The sequence below is a fragment of the Agelaius tricolor genome, unplaced genomic scaffold (assembly GCF_023055355.1).
Source record: "Agelaius tricolor isolate 1412-34295 unplaced genomic scaffold, bAgeTri1.0.p SCAF_7, whole genome shotgun sequence".
NCBI lineage: Eukaryota > Metazoa > Chordata > Aves > Passeriformes > Icteridae > Agelaius > Agelaius tricolor.
In genome coordinates this window covers 26,250,389-26,278,290 of record NW_027269267.1, presented here as the reverse complement: position 1 = coordinate 26,278,290, position 27,902 = coordinate 26,250,389, and the positions used below count along the sequence as shown (strand labels likewise).

At 38.9% G+C, this 27,902-nt stretch overlaps 1 protein-coding gene across 5 annotated transcripts in view; it reads right to left on the bottom strand.

Moving 5' to 3' along the window:
* ATP11A (ATPase phospholipid transporting 11A) overlaps window positions 1-27,902 on the bottom strand; it is a 118,882-nt gene that overhangs the window by 89,793 nt on the left and 1,187 nt on the right. The window lies entirely within an intron of this gene.

Below are 27,902 nucleotides of genomic sequence, written 5' to 3'. Positions count from 1 at the left end.
CCTAAGTTTTACACAGGACACAATCACTCAGAGACAGCAGAATTACAGGCACTCCACATGACAGCCTTGAACAGTCAGCTGTATTTGCAGTGCTTTATTTTTTTATATTTAGCATTAATTCTTAAACTGATCAGGACTCTTCTCTAAGGTCTTCTGTGACCTTCTCTATAAAATCTCCTCTGCAAAGCATCTTTTAGTATCATACAGTAATCCATATAATGGAAATTATCTTGCAATAAAGTGGTGGGACTTGCTAGAGAATGGGGGGGAAAAAAAAGGCAGAGAGACATCTTTTGGGTCCCTTTTCCAGAAGAAGCTCATGTTTAATTTTCACCCACAAACTCTCCTCTTACTGCTCAATCCTGTTTAGCCTTCTCTCAAACAGAAGCCAGGCCACCATTAGGAGTTTTACTCATGGACAGGAACCGAAGACAGATACAGCATACCAAGGAAGAACAATAATGATCTTTTCTGTTCTACTTCCTATCCCTTTCCTAAACACTTCTGCCTTCAACGTTTATACCTTGAAAGAATTGACCAAAAAACCAATAACATTTCTGCCAAAGGTTCACAACTAACTAGGATTCTGTTAAAGTAGACACAGAACCAGAACTGTGTTCATCCTCTTCCTGCAGTAGGTATTACATTACAATTAGCAGATACGAAATCCCAGTAGCTATTTATTTTCCAGTATCTGTTTATTTTGAAATTCTTCTGGAACATCTCACAACTAACTTTGGACTGTGTCATTTTTATTCCTAGCTGAATGTCAGCACACTTTGTTCCTTTGTCTAGAATATGTATGAATTTGCTGAGGGCACGTATCCTTGAAGATCCCATTGGAAAGACCTCTGTGGAAATTGATCATTTAGTCTTACATTTTTCTCATCTTCTGGTCAGTTATTAATACAACAGGAGGTAGTTCCTCTTAATCCACAGCAGCTGATTTCCTTTAAAAGCCTTTGGCAGGAGGTCTTGTCAAATGCTTTTTATAAATCGAAGTGCATTACACCAGCAATATACTTACTGCTCTCCCTCCCTGCACCCTCCAAGGATTCTAACTGCTTCATGATGCATGACTTCTAGCTAAAAAAGGCCTTTTTTTTTTTCAACTTGATGTGTTTAAAAATTTTTATGGTACTCTACTTTCTTAAAGCAGTCAGTTCCTAGGTCACTGTGTCTGCAGCTTCCATTCTTCTGGTACACACAGTCTGTTGTAAGTGATGGATTACATACTTCTAACAAAAAAACTAGATACTTACATGTCTGAGGTATTTTACACCTTGACTAAGTTTTAAATGGTTTGCATGATGTACTATTCATTTATACCGATTGCCTCTCAACACATTAATTAAAAAGATCTTGTTGACCCATGCCTGTAAGAAATTCTTCAGTCTGAGAATTCATGTAGAGTCTTCTGACAGTGAACACTTCTGCAAAAAACTCCTGTGGCTTGTCCTCTGTAACTGCACCTTCTGTAAGAATTCCCTGATGTGCTGGCTACTGAACAGACTACAGCCTTCCTCACATTCTCCCCACTGTCAGTGATGTCAGTAAGGATCTTGGGCTTTTAATTTTAAACCTGCCATTCTTCAAATAGTTCTGCTCTTTGAAGGATTACTACCATTAGCTTTTTTCATTCTATTTAACCTGTTGGGTTTGGGTTTTATTTAACTTCCTGAAAATTATGTTACTTCCAAATCTCCTATCTGTTGTCCTGACATGCAAGACTCACCTTCACAGCTCTGCCTCTTCATTTCTCCTTACTTGGCTTCACTGAGTCTGAGGCTTGACTTAGGTTTTGGGAAGGAGAAGAATAAGGCTTATTAAAAATTTGGGAGCACTTTTGTTTATACAGGAATGCCACTTACCAATACAACACAGGTAATTTTCTCAAGATAACTGCCAAGTAACATCTCAAATCAGACTTCCTCCATCGCCTAAGATAAACATTGCCTCTTTGTGCATTAAGGTAGATGATCAAAAACCATCTCAACAGCTGAAATAAGTATTGTCTCCATCACATTCAGTAGTAAGATTTGTTTCTCCTCGGTCCTGAGTAAATGAACTGTACTACTTTTACCAAAACTTCTGCCTTTTGCTTTTTTTTCCATGCCTTCTAGCATTTTTGTAATTTTCAGTGTTCTGATTAAGTGCCTAAACAGCACAGCTACACTATCAGTCAACAAAACAGCAACCGTATTAACCCCCTTCTCCCTTTAAGATGTATTTCAATCCATTTAAACTAATCTATCTTACTTTATCCCATTTTCCTTAATAATATAGCATCTTTCTACTAAAGCAACTCATCTGTAATGCAATTCCTACATATTCACACCTGGATACTGCAGTCTCTTTGCTTATCTCTCTTCCATCAAATTTCTCAAAGCACTTCTAGCATGAGTAAGCTCATTTTAAAATAGTTATTTCAGTCTACTACATTCTTCAAAAGGCACACAGCGCTTTAGTAAAGGCACACAAGATCCCATGCTTTATCAACCTGTCTGTTTTTATATATCATTTCATATACCATTGAAGAGGACTTTATTTGGTAGCACATTAAAATTCAGAAAAGAGGCAACAAGAAAAAAGGGACAGAAGTACTTTCCTTGGCCCTTCATCACTCAGTGAAATACTATCCAAATAAAACCCTTTTCTTCTACAGCTTTCAGTTCAAGAAATGATAAAAAATTTATTACAATAAAGCTAGTATAGTTTTTAAATTTCACTACAGATTTTGACAACAGGCAGAGTGCATCTCCAAGGCCAGGGACTAAAAAGGAACCCTTGCATTTTTAATTCACCTGCCCATTCCTACACATCCCAGTAGTTCTCCACTGAAAAACCTTTTAGCCCCTCTGGCAGTTCCTGGGAGGTCTAACAGCTCACCACCATCTCACAGCAATCCTGCTTCTCAAATACTGCCCTATGAGAGCCCCTTCTCAGGCACATCCTTCATGAACCATTGCAGTGCTCACTACACCCAAGCACTCTGCATTCAGCTTCTCTGACACTACTACACTGAGAATGAGAATGCCTAAAAAGCTTGCTGCCCACCTGAAGCATATCTTTTGCTCAGAATTGGCTTCTTTCGGCTTCCCTTTTCTATCATCATTACTTAACCCTTCTCACTGGCAAGTGAGACACCTGCCTGCACATTGGTCTGTATGAACTCCTTGGGCTCTGGAAATTACTAACAGCATGGCAATAATACAACCTGACTACTACAGTTCAGCAGTGGATTTGGCAGTGTAAGGTTCATCACTGGACTCTGTGATCTTTTCCAGCCTAAATGATTCTATCATCTCACATCTTATCATAATAGTCCTGAGAAAACCAGACTTGGCTGAAACAAAACAGCAGACAAAGCTACCTACACTGCCAGTAGGTGTTAACAAATGCCCCAAGTTCAGCAAGAATACAGCAGCTGGCAACCCTCACTTATGGTCTCAAACTGATTTTGGCTCGAATGCTCTCTGGGTGGGATAGGCTTTCTACATATTTAAATATATGCTGCCAATAAAAATGTTAGCACACAGCCAATAACTGGCATTCCATTTATTAACACATCAAATTGAACTACAGTGCAACCTTTACATTCTGTTAGACATTTCTGATGTAGCTCCAAGCTGTCAAAGTCTGATGCCTTTTGTTGCCTCCTCTTGAAATGTCAAAGTTTCATAACCTGCAGCTATTCTGTCACTTCATCTGACTTTGTATATGAAATAAATGTAGCGGGCATCAGATCACTGAATTTGGCCTGCTTGAAGGGTGAAAAATTTAAGTCACAGCTTAGGAACAAAGTAATATAATGTGGCAGCCTCTTATTAATAGCATGAAAGGAAGTAGAGCATGGAATAGCTTTCTTATTACACCAAAAAATGACATATTAGGTTACAGTATGCTCATTTTTTGTCAGATTATATAGTCATTGCTCCTAGAAGGACACAGAATTAGAGTCTTTGTCTAGTTTTTTAAGCATGATAATTTCTCCAAGAGTTTGGAGGCTTCTTGGTTTTATTGTTTTCAAAACTATCATGACAAAATCAACTACTTGATTTTGAAGAAGGAAAAACTTAGTTATTATCCATACAAGCATTTTCTGCTTTTACCAGTTTTTTTCCACATGACATTACAACTGAGCTGTGCATTACCTTCTCCCCAACCACAAGAGGTATCACATGACTAGCAAACTACCTTTAATAAAAATGCTGTTAAAAAGAAGTACATTTTTTACTCACAGTTTTTAATTTTTGTTCTATTTCAACTCTCCTGGGATTAGAAGAAATACTAGAGTATCTAAAGGTACAGAAAGCAATCAAACAAACCCTCAACCTCAAAATTAGAGGAGTTTCTTTGCTATTCTGACGCTGTTCAACCCTGCCAGTTTCTGCTTTGCTCAAAGCAACATCTTCACTCCTCTCTTCCATGGGAAAAACACCTTTGTAAGCATAGCTGGTGATACACACACTTCATCATGCCCCAGCATGTAAGACCTGCATTTGAGCTAGTGAAATCATGAAGTCACAAGAAAAGAAGTGAAGTCTTAGCACTACCTAAAAGATGAGCAAAGCCAGAGACTGCTCACCAGCCCTGCACAGTACCCACACAGAAGCAGCAGAGGACTGCTCCCCCACCCAGGGCAGACTCCTTTCCTGTAGGCACTACAATTAAAACAACAAATCAGATGACTCAGGTGCTCACCTAGCAGGGAGGTGTCTTAAGGAAATCCAGAAGCCCAAAGATATGCTGCTCCCCCAAATAAAAACAGCTAAAAAGTAGTAGCTTGAATTTGCTTTCATTTGTTAGTTAAAATCAACTACTTGATTTTGAAGAAGGAAAAACTTAGTTATTATCCATACCAGCATTCTCTGCTTTTACCAGTTTTTTTCCACATGACATTACAAGTGAGCTGTGCATTACCTTCTCCCCAACCACAAGAGGTATCACATGCAGGTCTCTGAGTACAGTTGAAGAAGACAGACAAATAATGTGTGAGATTAGAATGGTGTAGTAACGTTGATACACTGATGCAAATGCAATAACAATTAGAGTATCACATCACTTACCTTTGCAAACCTTGGGAGTCAAAGCTAGACATCCTATGCCTAAACTGTGTTACATGCCTGAGCCTTTTAAAGAAAGTGACAGCAGTAAACATGAGAAATGAGGATACTTGCAGCTGATCTGAGATCTCAGCCCAAACACACTAACTAATTTTACAACATTACGTAAAGATGTGTCTTTTCTTAACTTGTCTTCTAAGTACAGACTTCTCAAAACCAACATCTGGATAATTGCTGAATGGAAATCAGGTAGGGAGAAATTGTTAGCAGGCAAATAACTGCATAGAGCTTTTCACTGCCACCAGAGCTCCACCCACCCTGCAGCACACCAGCCACTTGTGCCAGTCCTCTCCATAGGGAGACCACCTGCTGCTGCCCTGCACAACAGATGGTGCTGAAAGATTAAAACCTCCATTTTAGGTTATCAGTTCTATCAGAAAGCCTATTCTTACTGAGAGCATTCACTAGATAAATTCTAGTTTTCACTGTCACCACTATGTTTGAGGGATCTTGGCTAGGCTGTTTATCCTATCTAGGACTCTCTGTACACATTGCATATGAAAAAAACTCCTCCAGCTCAACTAGATCTGGAAACAGAGACAGCAATTCTCTGGCCTTTATTTCCTTGCTAAGTTGTCAAGCATGCCCAGTGCTGACCTAGCTAATCTCCCAAGGTCAAAATTACAAGAATTCTTGAATGTATTAAATGATTTACATATTGAACTGGGGTGGGGCACTACACATGTCTGTTTGTACAAAGCTTTTAATTCATCTGATATCAACTGTATAATGGCTGATCCTCCTACAAACCCAGCACAAAGAGCTAAATAGCTGCCTTCTTATAACTCAGGCTACGAACTTTGACACAGTCAGAACGCCAAAATAAAGTTTAATAACCTTGTTTTGTAACAAAATTGCAATTGCTACCTAAATATCTAACAATTTTATTCTCTTAGTTCCTGTATTCTTCAAGGTCTCTTGGGAAAATAAAGCTGTTAGTTGCATGCCATTTTCAGCTCTAAGATGCCCAGGTGACCTGATGTAATAACTCAATCTTTGCCTTTGTCATTTACTCTCAAGATTTAAACCAGTATAAAACTTGTTCTTGAGAAGTATACCTGCATGCAAGGCCTCATTGAATGTCCTTCCTTCATTTTTGGTGTCTTAGACCAAAAAAAAAAAAAAATTGAGAACAACTCAGACAGACCCAAAAATTTCAATGAACAAATGTTTACTTGCCACTGGGAGACACTCCTCAAGCTCCACTTTCTGAGTAACAGGCCTGATGACTGGAGAAATGAGAGCAAGACTTTTCCCTGGAAGCAGATCCAGCTGGTGTATAACAGCAGTTAAAAGGAAGGATGCTTCACAGACAGCATCGCTGCTGGGGAACACAAATGCAAGGCCATTCCATAGGACATTAGAAAGCTGTGCCAGTGATGGAGAGAGTGAAGCTGCTTTCCACAATGCATAACAGCAGCACACAGGATGCTTTACAATATGAAAGCTTCAAACACACACACACAAGAAGCAGACTTTATATCAGAGGCACATCCTGAAATCTCAAAAGGGATTTCTTTTTATTTTTTTTTTTAAATACACAGAAGCAGGGTAACATCTATATGTACCATCACAATACATTTTGAGGGATTTATCCTCTAAGACACAGGGGCTTTTTTCCTAAGTGTACTAAAAGGGCAGTAACTGCCAAGGAAGTTACCAAAACTCCTTTCTAAGCTCAAATAATTTACTTAACCATACTTGAGCAACTTTACACCTCTTACTAAATGACATGGTAGTTCACAATGCTACCAGATTTGGAAAATACAAAGGAGTGGAAAACTTGTATCGATTTTAGGAAATATTTTCTTTACAAAGGCAATGCTTTCTTCCTTCCTACCTAATTTATATCCATGTCTACTGCAGCAGTATCAGTCCAAGAATCACATTACTCCAGGTCATCAATGTTATAAATATGGCACTGTAGCAAGGAGTCATTAATATCTGAGCCCCTACTGATTGGGCTTTTATCATATATTGCTGTAGTAGTAGAGGAGTCTAATGTTAGCACTGCGGTAAATGGCAATATTGCTAATCAAGAGAACAAAACACACTTTACATCAGGGAGGCATCCTCCAGACTGTGCTGCAACAGGAGCCTTCATGGACTTCTCCAGAAACAACCAGAAAAACAATCCTTACTTTTCTTAGTTTCTCACACTTTCTGGTGCCCCAATACTCTCCTGACTCCTCAATTTCAGAAAGAGTTCTCTTCATGCAGGGAACAGCACCTCTCACTAAGGGTCCTAACAAGCAACCCATGGAAATGGGTCCAAGCATTCTCTTGGGTTTAGTTCTTAAATGTCCACTTAAGCTGATTAACACTGATCCAACATTTTAAATAGGTGAAGTACGAAATTGAAGTCCAAGTCCATGACATGGTATGCTCTGATAAACAACTCTTTTGCACCATTTGTAACATTTTGCTCCCTCCCTGCTTCCCTTCCATACTCAAGGGTAAGTCTTCACTTACCTACTACTTTTCCATGACTGTTTTTATTATATCAGAACTGGTAAAATGCATGAGCCACAGTAGAACACAGAAAGCATGCAGAGCTGTCAAGGACAACACAAGTCTGCATGCACCTGGAACTAGTCAAAAATATTCAAGAGGACTAAGATGTACAACAGCATTTGCTAAATGGACACTCTTTATAGCTTGAAAGCATGCCTTGCTGATTATTAACCATTTTGGAACAATCTATCTTATTACCCTTTCTCTAGGACACTTTTTTAATCAGAAAGCTATCTAAACTGGTAACTTTAACTCCTTGAAATAAGAAGGGGGGAAACATAGCAAGAACAGTACTTTATTTCAGTGTTCCTTTCTTACCATCACCTTACACAAAAAAGAAAACCCATAAAACCCCGCACTAACAAAAACCATAAATAAACAATCAAACAAAAAAACCAACAAATGCCCAACAAAAAACCCCCAAAGGTTCCACTGAAAGAAGAGCATATTCTGAAGTTATTCTATACATAAGTAGAAAACCTAGTGGGATTTATGTTTGGCTCAATATCATGAGAGTTTCAACACTTCATTCTCTACAAGCAAACCCATTTTGGCACTCTGAAGAACCACAAGCATACACCAAGTTATGCTTTAACAAAAACAACCCACTTAAGGTCTTAATTCAGATAATTTCTGACATAGTTTACCAGGTGATAAATAGGCTTTGAGGCAGTCCTGAACAGAAAGGCTCTTACAGAAGAGATAAGGCTTTTCCCCCAAACTAAAGGAAATAACCAGCCTTCCTACAAAAGCACCAAACTAATACAGTATGCTAAAAGCCAGGAAGAGTCCCAAAATTCAGACAAGGACAGCAGAGAACTGCAAACATTTGCCTATAAAAGACTCTTGAGCATGAAATCCAGGAAAGAAACAGGTTCCTCAGAAGCACAGACACAGAAGCAGAAAAACCCAAATGTAGATTCAACCAGACATGAGTGAGGTCTGTGGCTCATTGCAAAACAGCCAAAATTGGCTGTTTCTTTGTTAAAGCCCTTTGCTTTTTCTGCAGGAGACATGGGAAGCAACATTAAAAAAATGCATGCAAAGCAAAACCAAACATTTTAGCATTTGGGAAAGGGAGAAATTATTTCAGAATCAAAACTGGTGAATTCAAATAAGACAAATGGAAAGGGCTACTTAGAGGAATATGGAGACTTTCAACAGCTCTCACATTTCATTTTCTCCTCTGAACACCTACATCCTTGGTATCTACAATATACAATTTGTTTCCACAAGAAGTTTTATATATTTATATACACATACATGAACTCACAGTATTCAATAACATCTCTATTGCCCCAAAAAGAATCAGCTTAAAATAAATTGTCTAATTCATAGAATGTTTTAGAACACAAAAAGCCCACTTACTCTCTCCAGGTCCACTAGTATTAACCTGCACACATCTACTAGCATGTCTTTCATTAGAGGTACAGCATGCACAACAACTGCAGAAAGTTAACTCACAGGCTCCATTTCAATCCCCCCAAAGACATCAAGGCATTTTAAAGCAAACCACAGTAGATTTACGCCAAACACTAGTGCTTTTAAAAATCCCAATCATTAAAGCCTTTTTAATGTTGCAATAGCATATTTGATAACATTTAGAAACATTTATAAAGACCACCTTATACTCTAAAATTAAAAAAATAAATCTCTCAATAGCAAGGATTCACTCTATCTTGCCCAAACTAAAAAAATAACATGCTCATAAAAAAACCAGAGTAATTATCAGCATTTTCAGGGATGCCATTATTTGAACACAAATATGTTTGTGCCTTGAACTACTTTTTTAAAAGCTCACCTTCTACAGAAGTAGAATACAGCTAGCCAGATATAAGCACACAAAAAGGGCTTTAGAATGGGTTTATTTTAACAGAAAACAGAGGAAGAGAGAACTGCAAACCCACTGCGATGCAATATAAAAGTAGGACCTGCTTTTTTTATGAAGCTTAACTTCAATGGGTTCTACTTTGAATCTCTTCCCTCATTTTTAAAGAAGTGAGTTTGGATAATTTATATTAAAAGTTGCATAAGATAATCATATGTTTTTAAATATAACAATGTGTTTTCACTCCAGAAACACTCAAGCTTATAAAACACAACTTAGTTTCTTGTTTGGAGCATAATAAGCAAAAAATAAAAGTAATACTAGGAAGTAAAAGAAAATTGCAACATCAAAAGTAAACTGCAAAGTTGAGGTATGTTAAAAAGCACGTTTGAACTTTTCACTTTAAAGAAGTATTATTCCTCTCATGTTCCTCCCCTTATTTGTTTGCCAGGCAATCTTGCTCTTTTTTTTTTTTAATGCTCTAAAAACTACAGGAGCTTCTCACCAGATCAGCATTACATTTAAAGGTCTACAGTGAGCTGGGTAAAGGCCATCTCAGCACATGTCTCCCATCATTAGCACAGACTCAGTTTTGAAATAAATATTTATTATCCCTGAAAAGAGCTGTGGTCCCCAGGGAAAACAAACAAACAAAAAACCCAACAACCAAACACTCACAATGAAACCAAGCACCTGTGAAAATGACAATGCTGAAAGAAAGCCCCCTCTTTCCAGAGAGCTAACTCCTCAAATAGTGCCCCCTGACCGTGAAATCCCAGTAAGCCCCTACTTCAGAATATTCAGAAATTTTTCACATTTCTCCTCTATTTTAAGACTCATTCCACACATCAGAAATCAAACAGTGATAGTGAGGGAGGGGAGAAGGGACAGATACAGGGTGTCTCAACTGACTGAACACACCATGACTTGCACTTGAAGCTTTATGTCTCAGCACAGAGGGATACCCACACTGGGTTCTTCTTTTTTTCCTTGCGTAACAACTTCAGTCTCCTTTACCTTCAACACCTCACTACTTCTGTTCACTTCTTCCCTAGTCACTTTTGCATTTCAACAAAGAGGAAAGGATACTTCTTGCATGTTTCCTTAGATGCTCAAAGCATCAACCACAGCTGCTTCACTTTCTTTCCTCTTACACTGAAGTTACAGATATACCAATAATCATTTCTCTTGTGATACTAGTAAAACACAAGGGAAATTCACGTTCCCATGAGAGTTGATAGACATGTCTGCCATCTTAAAAAATATTTTTTTAGCACAAGTGACAGTGCCATTATTAAGACTTTAAAACAAACAGTTCATGCTTTTCAGATCAAGGGTTACAAAGTGAGGTCTCCAAAAATCAAGTTAGCTGAAGTATGCAGGGACAGGATAATTTCCATCATCCAACCTGTAGTACAGCTACCATCTTGGATGAGGATATATACCTCACAGTCATAAAAGTAGGATTACTTAGGTTTTTATCATGCTTAAAACCCACCCCCGTAATTTATGTCTTAACTAAACTGAGACCTTTACTCCTGCCATCTACATATAATAAAGCAAACAAACCCTATCTCCTTATGTGCAGCATTTCATAAATAATTTAAAATGGCAACTTCACTTCCTTTAGATCAGAACTTAGCCCACTGAGAGCAAGAAATCTTTACTATTCTTATTAAATATTTACTATATGGCTGTTCTGGCATCCTCACAAAAACCACCGCATAGAAATGTTATGCATTAGAAAAATACAAAAGCTACATTTAAAACATTTAAAAGATGCTGGCAAGTGCACAATAGCTGGGAAATGCAAACAAAGCTGACAGCCTAACTTTCACTGCTGATTCTTTCCAGGACAAAAAGCAGCCTCGTGAGACAGCTTAACCCTTTGCTTTAAGGTCAACAATGCATGTTTTCCACAAAATGGTCATTTGTCACCACCTGAAAAAAAATTTAAGAAAACATTTCTAGTGAAGCAAAAAGACAGCCAATGCTTTTGCAAGCTTTCCACTGGTGTGTGTTACAGACCTAGAAAGGTCACAACTGTTTACCAACTCCATGCATGCAATGAAAGTATCCATCCTCCTCTGCCAGCAACAGTTCTATCTTCAGAACAGCAAACCTAACAAACCAAACTAGGTGTGTTACATCTACAAAAAAAGCCCTAAGATGAAGAATGCAGGAGCCTTAACATAACACAGCTTCCTCAAAAGCCCATCCCCTGTCACCCAAGGAACTTTTCAGCTTACACTAAATCTGTTTTTTCACCATTGCCTTGGTCATAGTCACATGTGTCAAGACAACAGGCACACAGAGCAATAATGAGACCCAGCAATCCCACTGCAACTTCCAGATTTATTGCAATCAAGGAGATGCATCTTGCACTGCAGCAACAACCACAATTCCTGGGGTCTGGCAGGCCTCAGCACACACTGCAATGCAACCATTTTTCCCCATGAGTCTCTAGTAAGAGGAGAAAGGAACAAGCTTCCCTCAGGCTCTTGCTGTCTCTGTAAAACTGCAACCAGACAGCTTTATGTATCACTGCTCCTGCAAACCACGTGCCTGTAAGAACAAGATTCCAGATTTTATTTGAAGTGACCCAACAGCAACCAGTGTCCTCACAAAAGCTTCCCAGCCTAAGCATCAGATCATTTTTTAGATAACCCAGCCTAAGCATCAGATCATTATTTAGATAACCCAAAATGTAAACCAGACCTGGACTGACCAAAATAATGCTGGTTGGGAATGTTTTCAGGTGGTTCTCCCAGGTACAGAACTTGCTTCACAGCTAGGAGGCCAGTCAAAGCTCCAAAGCCTCAAGACAGCAAGGCACCTATTTCAAAAGACACCTTTATTTTCCAACTCCTTCTAGCAACAAGCAGCCAGGCTGCAACAGTGACCATCCTGCAATTCATTTCTCTGAAGGCACAGGGTGAGCACCCTAACATTTCCCCTTTGTACAGAATGAAGTAGCCCTGAGCTACCATAAGCTAAACCCTACTGTGCTCTGCACCAGCTTTCAATCCTCTTTTGGTGCCAGGCTGAATTGCCACTTTCAAATGCATCAATCAGATACACACTAAATTAGGAACTGCACTTCTTCCTAGCACAGCCTGCCAAGACAGCTGCAGCACTGTTTTCTGTACTAATGACTTGGAAGGTACTAAAATAAAGTACTGGCACTGATGTCCACTAAAAGAAGGTACTCCTGTCATTACAGGAGATAGCTATCATTGTTTTTCTTTTTAGTGTAAGAGTATCATGCAAAAATATATTTAGTAACCTAGTGTGGCATAATCCTTTCAGTCATACACTAGCTCAGTTTGAGGGAGATAACAAAAGCAGGCTTTGTTGGCTGTAGTTTTCCAAACACCCAAAGCAGTGGGATCTTCAAAGGAAGCAAGGGTCAATGAATCCTTCCTGTGTAAGGCCCCACAGTGCAGCAGCTGATGTGGTCAGCTGGGGATCACATGAGCCAGAGCAGACTGTGGGAAGGGGGAGCCCCTGTTCCTGTTAGGCCATGAGAACTCATCTGGAGTTCACTGTGTTCCTTCCTGTAACCTCTCAGTAGGGATGCACACAAGGAGACAGACAAGGTGGGCAAAGAACTGCAGAGAGACACTCCTGGCACAATCTGAGATCAAGGAGGATAATAACTGTGGAACAATGAACCAGGAAATCTGAGCAGAAAAGGACCTTGAAGAAAGCCTTTATAGAAGAAACAGGAATCATAGTAAGATTACCTGAAACAGTACCAAAGGGAAATTGAGCTACTGGACTAAGATGCATCTGGACAAAGATTAATTCACTATTCTGACACAGTGCATGGAGAAACAGCATCCTGAACCATCTGCAGAGGAAGCAAAAGCTGGACAAACAGAGCTTTAGCAAGCCAAGTGAGGCTGTTAGATGCCTTCCAGAGCAAGGGCTGTATACTTTCTGGAATCTATTCTGAGCTTAGGCTCAGTATTAACCCTTTTCAGGAATGCCTCCAGCATTTTAAAGGCTAATGGAAACATCCATAAACTGTGCAAAATAAGACCAGATGTTTTAACACAATTGCTAATAATAATAAACATTTTTAGCAAAAACGGTTTTATGTAAACAGATTGTGCTGGAGTCAGCCTTTCCAGGGAGTGACATGAATTCTTCAAAAGTCTACTCCAAAGAGGGGAAGAAAAATCTTCTTCCTGGAACAGCCTACCAAAACTTCCAGATCCTCTTTTAGAACATGCCTCTTAAGAATGCATCCCAATTTAAAACACTTCACAGGAGCAGGTAGATTCATTATGCCCTTTTTTTTTAAAGAGTAAACTCAAATCAAAAGCAGGAAAGCTGGCCTAATTTGCCAATTTAGTGGTCAATTTCTAAATGAAAGTTCAATCAAGCTTCAACTGACCACATAAGTGGAGAAGAGAGAAGTATTTATAGCCTGCTCTCTGTCAGCCACCAGCTCAGAAAGCACAGAAGGACACATTGCAACACGTGACTTCAAGCACATGATATCAAGTCAGGATGCTCAAGTTTCTCTTTCAGTCAAGGACTCCCACTCTTCTATGGAATATTCTTTTACCATTCTTATCTCTTTAATATTTTAAAGCAGACATAGAAACCCATTGCATTAACCCAAATTATTTTAAGAGAATATGTCAACTGCACTGAAATCAAGGAGGTTTTACATTCATATTTTCCTTCCTAATAGTCAAATACTCTTCACCACCTTTTCCTCAATTTAAGGCCTGAGATCCTTTCCAAAACTTGTAATCTCTTAACCCAGTAAGAAGTCTTTCAAGAACAGCTTACTGCTACATGCCCATTACCACGATCCAGTATTTTTTCTACATTAATGGCATTGCATAAGTAACTCCATAACAAGGTCTAGAGTTGATGCCATTTTCTATCTTCTTTTTACCATTCCCACACTCCCAAAACTAGACACATGTAGTTTCAGCACCTAAATGGAGCTCCAGAGTAACTCCTCAGAGCACACGCACCCATCAAGTGCTCCACGGTGACAACGATCTTGTCATGAAAGCTGAGACAGGCCAGCTTAAGTCTCAAGGGCACAAGCATTTTCACACTATTTGTTACTAATTAAAGTCTAGTAGCTTTTCTTTTCCAGCCTCTCAGGTCACACTTACACAACAGCAGCTTCCAAATTAAGTTATAGGCATGTAGCTCTCAAAGGGCTTCCCATCCACAGCTCCCTCTCCACCCAGCTACTCACCTCATCCTTTTTCAGGCTAGAACTTCTTAGATATTATGAGCATCTGAATTAAGGTGCATGAATCAGACAGCTTAACACTTACTACTTTGAGAAAAATCCATTTCATAAGGAAAAAGCTTTTGTAATAGGCACATGAGTTAAAGAGAATAGGGAAGGAGGACAACCATGTACAGGCTGACTGCAGTAATTTTTCTTTGACTAGAAGAATAGGAACCAGGAGAAATACCTCAGCCTGGTCAGGTGCACAGCTATGAAAGCCTCAGTTCCACCTAGAGTCGTTTTCCCTGAGCAGATAAACACAGGGAAGTTGTGGTGATCTTAAAGCACAAATGCACCACACAGTCCAATTGCTGCTGTGGAGCCTCTGGGCTATCTCTTAAGGGTGTTATGCAGCTTTATCCACAAAGCCTGTTTTAAACTTTAGGGTGTCCTATTCCTACCACAGGTTCAGAGATTAAAACCAAGATGGCTGCAAAAGACGCAAGAGTATTTTTTCATTTAAATTAAGCAGAAGTCGCTAGTTCTTATTTTAGAATTAGAGCAATGCAGGTTAGAAGGGATGTCTCCAGATCATCTTGTCACTTTTTATTGAAAGAGAGTTAGAAAGCATGAAGCCTTTTCAGACTAGCCTGATATTAACAATTTTTTTGTTGCTTGTTTCAGCAATGCTGAGTTTAAGTAAATATTTTCAGAATTAATTCATTCCAAATATCGTTAGTGAAATACATTGTGTACACCTTGTCTTCATGCAAAGAAACCTTGATTTTTAAGCATCTGACACTGGTCTTCATATTAAACCAAAGATACCAGTCTCCCACAGCTGCCTGTGCTATAGATTCTCATAATCTTGAAGTACTCCTGCACTGGTATCCTTATTTCTATAAAACATCTTCTCATAAACACAAGAGGAAACATTAGGCATTTCAGGGCTGTTCCATTTCCCCCACACATCATTATGTTTTGACTGCACTTAAAACTTAAGGAAGGTCAAACCACATGACACAAGTGCTGCAAGACCATACACATTAGCAAGAGAGTCTGGGGAGAAAAAGGTGGAGTTATTTCCCAGTTGGTTTAATTTTCAGTAACATTCTCTCCAGTATGTAGTCCCCCACATACTTCTCCTCATTCTATAAGTCCTCAAGCTTCTTGACATTTACACAAACTGTTAACTCCCACCCCTCTCCCAATTACTTCTTTTCTGATGCCAGCTGCTACTCACAAAACAAGGCAGCATTCCATGGATGTCAGCATCTTGCCAAATCAGCCCCTGACTCATCAGTCAGCACTCAGGGATGTCACCCAGTCAGAAGCACTACTAGAACTCTGGCACTTGGCACACTCCTTCCCTCCCAGCCAAACTTGCTACTGCTTCACCCATTTCAGCTTCAAACCCAGAGGAGCAGAGCTGCCTCTCCAGGAATGCACCCACACACAGTCACGGCCCAGTGGTTTGTCACTCAGCAAAGTGAAACAGATGTTTCTGTGAACGAGCCAACAGCACATCCCAAGAGGAAAAAAAAGCACAGACCTGTGTGTGCAGCCAGAGTCCCTTCTGTCAGCTCTTGCAAGGCTCCAGGAGCTATATACCACTGCCTCAGCTTGCTTAATGCTTCTGCTTTGGTCTTTTCCACATACTGCAGGAAACTGAAGGAAAGTGCAGACCACACCTTTAATCAGTTTTAGGAAGAAGTGATAAGATGCAGCTGCCTGCAGCCAGCAGCCCCACAAACATCACAAACATGCTTCTTCACTCCTGTACTGACCTAAGTGCCCAGTGCCAGGTGAGAAGCTCCCTGTGCTCCAGTCCACAGGGCTGCAAAGACCACATTGCTCCTTTTCCACTCCTCACCTCTGAGACATAACTATGAATTTGACAGTGCAGTAGCACTTTTTCCCTTTATTATAGGCTGTCAAAGATCAGCTAGAAACCACATAACCAAGCAGCTGCTATTCTGCAGCAAGAAATAGTCATTATAAGCAGAATTAAGTGGTCTGACTGTGGGCAGAGGGAGAAAGCAAGAAAAGCCACTGTAGCCACAGCTCTAGAAAGCAGGCAGGCACAATTTCCCAAGGATATTCCCTAGGAATTGCATCCAGGAACCTCAGAGAAAGAGAAAACAATTCTTATCTCTATTCTCTGCTCCTGTTGTTTTTGCACATGTAGAATGTGTTAGCAAGATCACCTGCAGTGATTTGTCAATTGGATTCTGCTGAGGATTGTTTTGTTTCCTTGGCCAATCACTCAAAGCTGGGTCCTGGCTGTCTTGAGACAGTCACAAGTTTTCTTTAGTATGTAATTTAGTATAATATAGTGTCTCTTTAATATAGTATAGTATAATGTAATATAATATAGTTTAATAAAGCAATTGTTCAGCATTCTGAATCAGTGGAGTCAGATGCCAATCATTCCCTATGTTGGGGGCACCGTTTTTACTATATGCCACTGCCTCACCAGCCTTAAAGATCTGCAAGTATTTGCAGTTCTCTCAGAGACTAAACCATTACCACAACTCAAGCAAACATTGCTTGGCTTTTGTCACCATTTTTAACATTTAAGGAAGCAAATGTCTGTGTAAAAGCATTATTATTTTAATCTTAAAATACCTTAGAGTTTGCAAGAAAATAGCAAAGGAATACTGATATTTTAATTCTACATGCCCAGCAGAAATCTAGTCTCAAGTAATTTTTTTAAAACTTCTTATATATATATATATGCTGCCATAAAAGGGCTTTAAACAAGTTACAGCAACTATCACTAGCAGAATAAAAATGCTCAAGGTAACCTCTCCACTTCTTAGGAAGTAAGTCAGAGGCTTAAGAACCTTCCTTTAAGACAAAAAGACAAGCCTTCTAAATTTGAGACCTCCTGGGCTCAAAGAGGCAGGACATGCAAAACCACAATCCAGACTGCCCTTTATTAACCTGTCTTTATACCTGCCTGTGTTCACTGTGCACTGCTTCACAAAAGCATGTGAAGCTCTCCTATTGCTTCTGTGCCATTACAGCCAACAGCATGGAAACATAACCTCCTTATGTCAGAGAAAAGCTTACAGCATCAAGAAGTCAACATATTCATATTCATGAATCAGCTTAAAGCCATCATGCCATTCTGGGCTAAGCAGAGAGCTTTTTCCCATTTTTCTCTTCATTTCTTCCCTCTTAGTGCCAATACACAGGCACCTCCTATCAAATTAGGCCATCTGGTCACTTGACAGCTGTAAATAGCAAGCAGTCAGTTAACATTGTTCAGGAGATTAACAATACCACAGCATTTGCAGGTGAAGTTAAAACAACCCTGTGGGTTAGTTTTGTGCTGTCTTTTTGGTTTTTAATCTTAGAAGATGAAAGAATTTTGTACTTGTGCTCAATAATTGCCATTAAACAAATTTCTTAGCCTAGCTTTAGCCCACCTGCCCCCATCCTCCCCACTATGGTATTAACAACCAACAATATATTCAACTAGATATGTATCTGCTGTACCAACAGCATAGAAAGAGCTTAAAGTCAAAAATAAAGGGGATTTGTTTAGAACTCTGAAAATTGCTTGTTTAAGGTAGTCAGGAATTGAAAATCTGATTACTTCTAGTTAAAAAGCATAAAAACACTAAATATTTTTTAAAAAGAATCAGTATAAGAAAGTTTAAAATCTATATACTGTATTTCAAACATTAAATTAACTTGATAATTTTTTAATACTTAAGGTTACCCAAGAAATCATTTCTTTTTTATTATTACTTTTTTTCTTGGCCTATGTGAGCAAGAAGTTTGATTCATCAGAGCCAAGCTTTCCAAAGTTCATACTGATGGTGAGGAGACTAGAATATGAAAGATTAAGGTAACTCTGAACATCATGGTTACTATTAGTGTAATTCCACAGGAAAAAAAAAAACCAAAAAGGAACTACACAATTTAATAGAAAGATGTTTACAGCTGTTTTGTAACACACACATAACACACCAATAAATAAAAGCTACGTCAGTGTATTCAATGTTTGCAGAAAAAGTGTTGAGTACTAAACTAAAGGACTAACATTAATCTATCAAAATCTGATTAGAGTCTAAGGAGTCTTTTCAACCAAAGCACAATCTCTAGCCTGAACTTACAGTACACTTCTGCAAATACCAGCATAAAAGTTTACTTTTTTAGCCATGACTCAGTCAATAAACTGGTTTAAGCCTACATATACAGTAACCCCTTTCATACATATTGTATTTCACATAATAAGAGTGCATATCGACACAGGCACATTTTATAGTAAGATTAAATTGAAACCTGGTTTTTAAGAACTTTCATGCAGTAAATTTTAAATAATGTCTTCCCCCTCTGAAAAAGTATTCACTGAATAAGCAGATGTCAAATTCCCCAACAGCATTTCCTCCACATTCCCAAAATTCATCCAGCAACTGGCATGCCCTCTATGATTACAGCCTCAAGCCCAAGCCATAGGCAAAGACACCAGATACATTTCAAGAGAACCCAATTCTCCTTGAAGTGAGCTTTGGGATCCCAGAGCCCAACACTCCTCTCATTCCTGAACCATGGATAATGCCAGCCTGGGAAATTAGAGTTTATTCCACTCACAGTCACCTCAAGAATAAAGACCAAGTAAATAGACTTCAGCTTTTTCTCAACAACCCTTCTTCAGATATATTACCAACCCAAAAAATAGGATTAGATTTGAGTCGCTGGTGTTCTGCAGGAAATAATCATAAAGAACCTATGAGTTTCAGTAACATATCTACAACTATTATTAATGAAATTAAGACTGCAAGTGCAATTTCTCAGAGACTGTCATTCAACTGCCTTCTTTGTAGCTTCACAGGATACTATCCATGTTTCATGGAAGGCAACCAGTTCCATCATTTACAGTATAAAATTACAAGCCAAACTTCTCAAAAATGCACACAGACATTTTTCCTTCACATTAATCCTTATACTGTCTTAGGCACATCATATATGTTCCAGTAACAGTAGCTTTTTTCAGTTTTATTTTCTAATGACCTCTTGAATATAGAAGTGTCTTGCTAGCCATCAAATGCCACTGCTGATTCAGATTCATCTCAAGAGATGCTACTTACAATGAATATAACCAGCATAAATAATTTCTGCAAACAGCTCATTAATAGGACTTTGAAAAGAAGGGAATAACTATGTAAAATGCTAAGCATGAACTACAAGTTACTAATGCAATTCAGATAACAAAAAATCCATTTTGGTTCATCTGCATGTCTACTCCACAGTGTAAATTTTAAAAAAATATAGAGAGACAAAAAAATCTACTGCGCAAACAGCTCAGTATTCCTTCCCTCTCCCCAGTCCATCCATACAATTATCTCCCAACAAGTACTTCATACACAAGGTTTGTTTTCTGCATACAACTATTTTGATTATTAACATTAGTTTTGCAAAACTTTAAGGGCACATCAGCAGATGTTCTTTTCAGAGGATTTCAAAACATCCCATCTTAATGGTGAAGCAGAGGAAGAGCCTAATTGTCCTTAATCCTCTATTCAAAATAGGTTAGATGAAATCCTCTTTGGACTGAAGCAAAGAGATTAGTGAGTGTCACCAGGAAAAAGAAACACTATTCCCCCTCACCGTGGCCTGTATCTAGATGAGCTTAATGATTAATGAAGGAAACAGATTCTCCTATTTCAAAAAGGGAAATTAGTCTACAGGGAAGAGCAAAAAGAAAAGGAAAAATGTTTCTATGAAATCTTCAAATTGTTATGCTTCCATGCTAGTAGTAACAACACAGATGCTGTAAGTAAGAAGCACACCAAAACATACATTCCCAGTATGCCCCAGTAATCAGAAAAGAGCACATAGGAAGACCCTTTTTTTTAATACCAATATACATTTGTATCCCTGGAAAATCCTGGCATAATTTTTGACATTGCTAAATGAATAGCACACAATTTAAGGAAGCACATGTACACCCATCTGCACACGAATGCATATAAATGCAGATGGAGAAATAAAGAGGGAAATAGATGGTATCATGAGAAGCAATGCAGAACACTTAGGTAACAAGAAAGAAACAACGCCAAAACACAGTCATTACAAGCTTGTGTTCACACCCAGTTTTCTTCTGGTGACACAGTAATTTTGCTACCTGGAAGCACTAAACTACCCTTACAACTTCTTGCTACAGGAAAGGTGGACTATACTCTTATCCCTGTCCCAAGAAAGGATGAATGCACATAGAAATTAACATCCAGAAGCAGAACGATATCTAGGTGATTTATCATTTATCTTCTGTGATCTTCCAAACAAAAAACTACCGGGCCACCAGCCCATCTCAGTCTCCTAGAACAATCCAAGCTAGGCTGCCAGTTTCTTCCTAAAAAGAGGGCATTTTTAATATAGTATCACAAATACTCAATACTTTCAAAATTACAATCAAAGTTAAATTGAAAAAAAAAAAAACAACAAATGAAACAGTTCTAATGACAACTCAAGAGTCTGTGCCACAGGCTTCTCAGAGTCATTACTGAAAGGGAAGAAAAACAGCTTGTGTACATATGACATAGAATAAGAATTCCTGGTTTGCCTTGTCTACCTGCAGCTGTTGCCATGGTAATTATAGCAGAGAAGATAATAGCATTCCAGTGTCATTTTACTTCACAGCTCAGGATGAACTTCTGCTGAAATGTTCCTCAACAACTATAAAAATAATACATTATCCTGTGTAATGGCAAGCCACTTGAATAACCAGAATTATTCTGGAAAAAATATCATCTGTCTAAAAGACTTGTAGGAGCAGAGGTATGCTACCTTGCTCAAACAACAACAACAAAAAAAAGCCCAACAAAAAACCAAAGAAAAAAAAACAGTAAAGTTGAATCCAGTTGCATAACAGGTTCTAAAACATCTGCTCAGTCTTCTCTGTGACAGTTTTCTCTTGTTTCTGCTCCCTGACACACCTGCACATGACATGCAGCAGGCATCCCACAGTAAATCCTGCTGGAGCACCTCAGAAACCACAATGGCTTTCCAGTCATACTTCAACCTAGTTAAATGGACTAAGTTTTATTACATCCATCTCAAGACCACAAAAGTAGCTGGCCATGATATTTGTGGAATACTTCACTTGTCAGCCCAGTCACCATTTTCTGAGTGCTGTATGACCACTACTGTAGGACAGAAGAAAAAGAATCAATGAGAAATGGTGATCAGAGATGTTAGGCTATAAACATGTTACTTTGGTACTTTGTCCTCCTTCCATTCCCAAAAATAATTTTCAAAAGGCTTCCTGCTTGCAGAACTGATACTCAGTGGTGCTTGAGAAAACACAAAAAAGCAGAACAATATTAAACTTTTTTTAAGCCAAACAACATGTTATCAAGAGACAAAAGCAACTATATGGTTCTCATTTCAGGATTTTTGATGCTAAAGAAAGAGCAAAACTTCTTGATCTATTTTAAGTCACTGAAACAGTTCTACAATTTAGATGCTCCAAAAGCAGTGTTTTCTACTATCATAGAACATCTGATGAGTGCAGATGAGTAATATTTTGTAGTCAATAGCAACCAGCATGTAATATGTACACTGACTTCCTGTAAGTTAACTGTTTTACATACACAATGTCCTACTTTCATTTGTTTATTCTCAAAAGACAAAGGAAATGATGTTTTTCTTGTGTAAATTAGTGAATTGATGGAGTGAAGGGGGAGGGGAAAAAACAAAGCTCATGCAATTCTCCATGTTTATTGCCCTTCAGCAATAAATAACTGATGGGGGAAGGGAGGGAAGGGAGAATATCTGGGTGCTTTTTGAGCATCAGATAATACTGATATATCTCTAGAGTACATTACAAGCCAGAATGAACACAAGACTCTTTTGTGAAGAGCAAAATTTGCAGGAGTGCTGAATTCTGTCAGCCACATTCAACAAAATTAACTTAAGTAAAGCTTTGAAACTTTGCCCTTTTTAAATAAATTGCTGAAAAGTCAGCAGGAAGCATTCCATAGAGATAACCACCCCCCCAAAAAATAAGAGAAAAAGGCAATTAGGCAAATAAAGCAATGGTGCTTAGGGAAACAGGGATTCAAAAGTTACTTGTGCTGTTTGATGCCCTCTGTTGAACCTTCCACAGCAGGAAGAACTGGTACCTGCAGTGAAGCAGAGCTGAGAGATGGGAAGCATCTCAAGTTTCAAAAAAACATTGTGACACACAGACTTGCACAAGAGATAACAAAAATGGATTACATACCAGGAATAGACACAAACCCCTAAGAGCTGCAAGTTACAATTGCTGACCCATGAATACATATATAGATCCTACAGAAAGCATCTTTTGTACACTCAACACAGCCAGCAGACAAAGTCTGTCATATACAGACTGTGTTTATATACAGCTTAAAACAGCTTCAGATTTTGTGAAATTATATCTCTGAACTTACAAACAAAACATAACAATGCTTTTGACTTACTTGCCTAGGAAGAAAACTGCTTAACAGGAACGTTGACTAAGAACATCACCAGTTTAATACTCATCTGCAAGACTGCAAAGGAGGCTGAATAAACTCAGAAGCAAAAGCAAGAACCAAACACCCTCAAAGGAATTAACTAAATTTAGACTAAATTTAAAAAACAATAGGTGATCTGAAACACTTGACAAATGGACTGTCCTTTAAGACACAAATGACTATAAAGCACCAAGGCTTACAATTTCACCAACTTTCCAGTCAAAGCAGTTATCAACCTCTACTGCAAAGTAAGATAAATAAATAAACTCAAGTTCAATATTTATTTATATCTACCAAGACTACATACACAAGTAAAATACTTAGGAAATCCAATTAGAAAACAGTTTTAGAGTTATAATGCAAATCAAAGGCAACAAAATCATTTAAGTCAATGACAAAAAGTCACAGGCTGTCATGAAACTTAGTTAAGAACTTGCTAAAAATCCCTACCATAACTTGCTGGCTAGTCAAGTGTCTTTTCAAACTACAATTAAAGTTGACCCACTTCTACAAAAGTGAAAAATAGAGCATCCATTTGTACACTCAATTTGTTCCAGCCTCCCAAAAAAAGAGATTTTTTGCACAACTAATAGGCCAGCAGCTCCCCAGAGACCAAAGCTGTAGTAAATCCCTGCTCCTTCTAGAAACACGTCTTACCTGCTACTACCTTCATTTAGAGATACTTACACAGGTAACAAATACTTAAAATCCAGATTTGTAATCCTAAAGTAACAGGAGAACCTGAAAGGGGAGAAGCAGTAAAGTAGCAAGATCTCTAAATATACTACATAACACAGGCAAAACTCATCAGTAATACAGACCTCTGATCCAGCAGCATTTACTGTACAACCTAAAGCCATCAACCTGGGCAGGGGCTTTTAGTGTCTTATAGATACAGAACAGACTGTCACCACAGGCAGCAAGATGTTCAGCAACCATTTAGCGTCCAAAAGGCACATGCTAAAGGGCAACATCTTCCCAGATTGCCCAGATACAGTCAAATCAACAGTATTCAGGAATATCCAAATCCATGTTCAGCCATGAACACCTACAAAAGACATATGCCCATGTTTTATTAAGGAAAGGGTTCAGTTGGTGAAAGATGTCACCAAAATTTAAAATAATTTAAATATTATTAACCAACTTTTGACTGTGATGGGGACAGACTGCAGAAGTCATATCACCAGCAAAAAATAAGTGATCAGAGAAAACTAAAGCAGCTGCATTAACACAGGCAGAACAGATCACCTAATGATATCCACAGTGTCCCAAATAATTTAACTACAAAACAGAAGCTAATCTTGTATGGAGGCAGTTTTAATTGCCATCATATGCTTGTTTTTTCCCCTAAATGTGTATTAAGTGTACTGCTTAATATTAAGCTAACAAGTTTCTCTTGTTACTAAGCAGGTTCTGCATGACACTTACAAGATACCCCATGCTAATTCTGTATTCTCTGGCTGTGCAGCTGCCCTCCCTGGGGTAGCACATATCCTCTGGGGAATCCAGGGAGAAGACAGCAAAGTGTTTTGTCTGATGCAAAAGCAACATCTACAAAAAAAGGTTCTATTTTTATAGAGTATGTGACAAAAAGTATAGTCCCACCTAGTAATGTCCATATTATCTACACACAGTCATTATTTCCATTATTTGGGAAATAATTTTTTGGTGTCAAAATTATTTCCATTATTTGGGAAATAATTTTTTGGTGTCAAAATTTATCTTATTTATCTTAATGTAGAAGACTTATTCAGTTCCTATGATTCCATGTAGAAGCAAAGCTCTAAATTAGGGTGTTTCTATTTTGTTACTTAAAGATGCCTCTAATATAGATCATACACATTCTAAAGCAGTAAAATACACAGATTTACCTCAATAGACACAAATAAGAAAATTACAATGCTGCTTATCAGCTTCCAAAGGATTTGGAAAACTGAACTTCATGTCAGCTGTACTGCAGTGAAACAAACACTTTTTCCATAACAAAGTTATTTTCCACCATCAGTCCTGTAAATTGAGTATGGCTGCAGTCATGGTTACAGGAAGTAAAAGGTGAAGTGAAAAGAACCCAAAATTTGCAGGATGATCTTAAGAGGCAGAACAAAAGAACACCAATTTAAAAATTTAGTAAGATAAAGACAATTCCCTCTGTCCTTCTAAGAGACTACAACATCTCCTGGTGAAGAGATATATGAAGTACAGTATGACTAGCATGCTGAACCTATCCCTTATTCAACCCCCATCACTAAACTCTTCAATGCCTTGAAGATTTAAAAAGGACACTCAATGCAGGTAAAACAGCAAATATTTGAAAATGCTAACCAGGAAGCTGACAGCACCCAGTCATTGCTACTCTTCCACAGGGCCTTGGAAATTTGTGCACTGATTTTGCACTGCTTCAGGACAGAAACTGTCCAGTAAAGGAAAGAGAAATGGGAGGGAACTTCCCAATCACAACAAACCCTCTAGTATTTAGCTTATACTTTTATGTCCTACAACAAACAGGACCAAGAAAGAAAATTAATGACACAGAACTATTGGAAACCATCCTATTAGCAGTCTCCATTAGTACATCACATCCCAACTGTTTGTTTTCCTGAGATCATACCATAAAAGCTCCCAGCTAACCTGGCACCTCCAGGTGCAGCAGCCAAGGTTTTCAGCATAATCCAGAGACCAGTCTTTCTCTAGGAAGGACCTGAAGCTGAACAAGTCCAGGAGACTTGCAGAACGAAGATTCATAGTTCTAGGACCCTGATCATGAAACAGTTTTTGTATTGACTTTAATCAAAGCCAAGTTTGAGCTTACTTTGGAATAAACACAAGATGTAACTATCCACTCCAGCTCTCCCACAGAAGTCTCTGCCTTGTCTCCCTTATTAAAAGCAGTTTGGAAAGTGGCAAGCACATCTACATCTGTGTGCCTGGCTGGTGCACACGGAGCTTTGGTGAACAGCTCTGGAGCGATGCACCTGACATGTACATCTGCTACTCATGCAGAGCAGTCAGTTTCAGGCCCAGTAGTCAAACTAGTACTTTTCATTTTCACTGCTGTAGATTTACAAAAGTAGTTGAACCATGGAGGTACAAAAGAGAAATAGACGAGAAAAACCATGCAACACAAACATAAGGTTGCCAGACCTCAACAGTCTTATTGAAATGAACACAAATTTACTTAGAGCACTGTTGCGGTGTGAAGCAAAATCCTGTTTCATCTTTCCCAGTCCCTCAGGTGTGCCAACAGCTCCCTTCCCCTCCCCCTTGCCAAGTGCTGTCCGTCAATCTTAACATTCCAGCAAGGGCGGCGTCTGGTTGGTGAAGTTCAAAAGATGCTTCTCAGCCCTGGGGTCATTGGCCAGTCCAGGTGTCATTGTCCCCTGAGACTCCTACCCTTCCACCTGGTTGGTGGCACACCTACCCCTTCCCCTGGGCTTAGAAAGACACAGCGACCATGCGGTCAGGATTCTGTTGGAGCTGTTACAAGATTCAGAGATCTGCTACCCTGGAATAAAACTCTGGATTAAATACTACAGCAGAATCCGTCTCCTTTTCCTTCACCTCGCCTAAAGCCTTTCCACCAGAGGTAAACCTGAGTTCCTGCTTGCCTGGACTTGTTCCAAGTGCCAGCTGCAGCATCCAGCCAGCCAGGGGTGTCTCTGAGGTGAAACACCACAGCTGCCGCCTTTGGTCAAGCAGCAAGGGCCAGACACATTCCATCTGGTAATACTGGGATCATATTCTAATAGAGCACCTTTTCCTTAAAATTACCCTTCAGTGGAAGAAAGGTTTCAAAGTTAAGACACTGAGCAAAAGCAAAATAACAAGAAGCAACAGGTGAAAATAGACAAGGCAGCATGGACCATCCTAGGCAATTACCCAATTACCCAGGCACAGCCTGTCAGCATACACACAGTACAAAAGGTACTGTGACCAAGGCAATAGGAAGCCTTCTTCACATGGGATATAATAATGTTTCATTTATCTTTTAGACTGCTGCTTTAGTCTCATCAGCCGTGCAGGAGAGTAGTGACAGTCCACAACTCAAGAGCTCAAGCCCCTTACTTTCAACATACTGTCTTCTCTTCCATATTTGATGCTTAAGCCCACCTTGGAAGAGGTCACCAACAACGCTATGCACAAGAGATTTAACAGTGTGCTTGCTCTGTGCAAAACGACCATGCCATTTGTACAGGCTCCAAATGTGAGCAAACACAAAGGAAGAAATCTTAAACTAAATCCAACAGTCATATCAGCACTGACAGATCTCTACACCCAAAGTGATCCTACCTCTTTCCAAAGAGACCTCAGCACAACTCACCTGGTCTTTACATCCATAGAGACCATTCTCTTACACCTCATCATTATTGTTGCTACACATTATTTGGAGTATTCTCTTCCTTTTCTTAGGACCACTTTCTAAAGATCCATACACACATAGCTGATTTTAATACTCCCCTCTCTACTCTCTCCTCATCCCACCTATATCCTACTGCAAACTGGAAGAAAAAAGAGCAACAATTTTCATCTCTGCTACTTTTCTTCATTTATACTTCAAAAAGACAGACTTCAGCCAGTACTAGGTGGACACAGCTCTTGTCACACACAAAACTAAGTGCACTTACTCTAAGTGAGAAAACTCGAGTGCTCTGACCAAGGCAAAAGTACTTCTGGCATAGGAAGAAAAGTTATTTGTACTTGAAAATTCGTATTCTATCTCCCTGTCTTTTAAA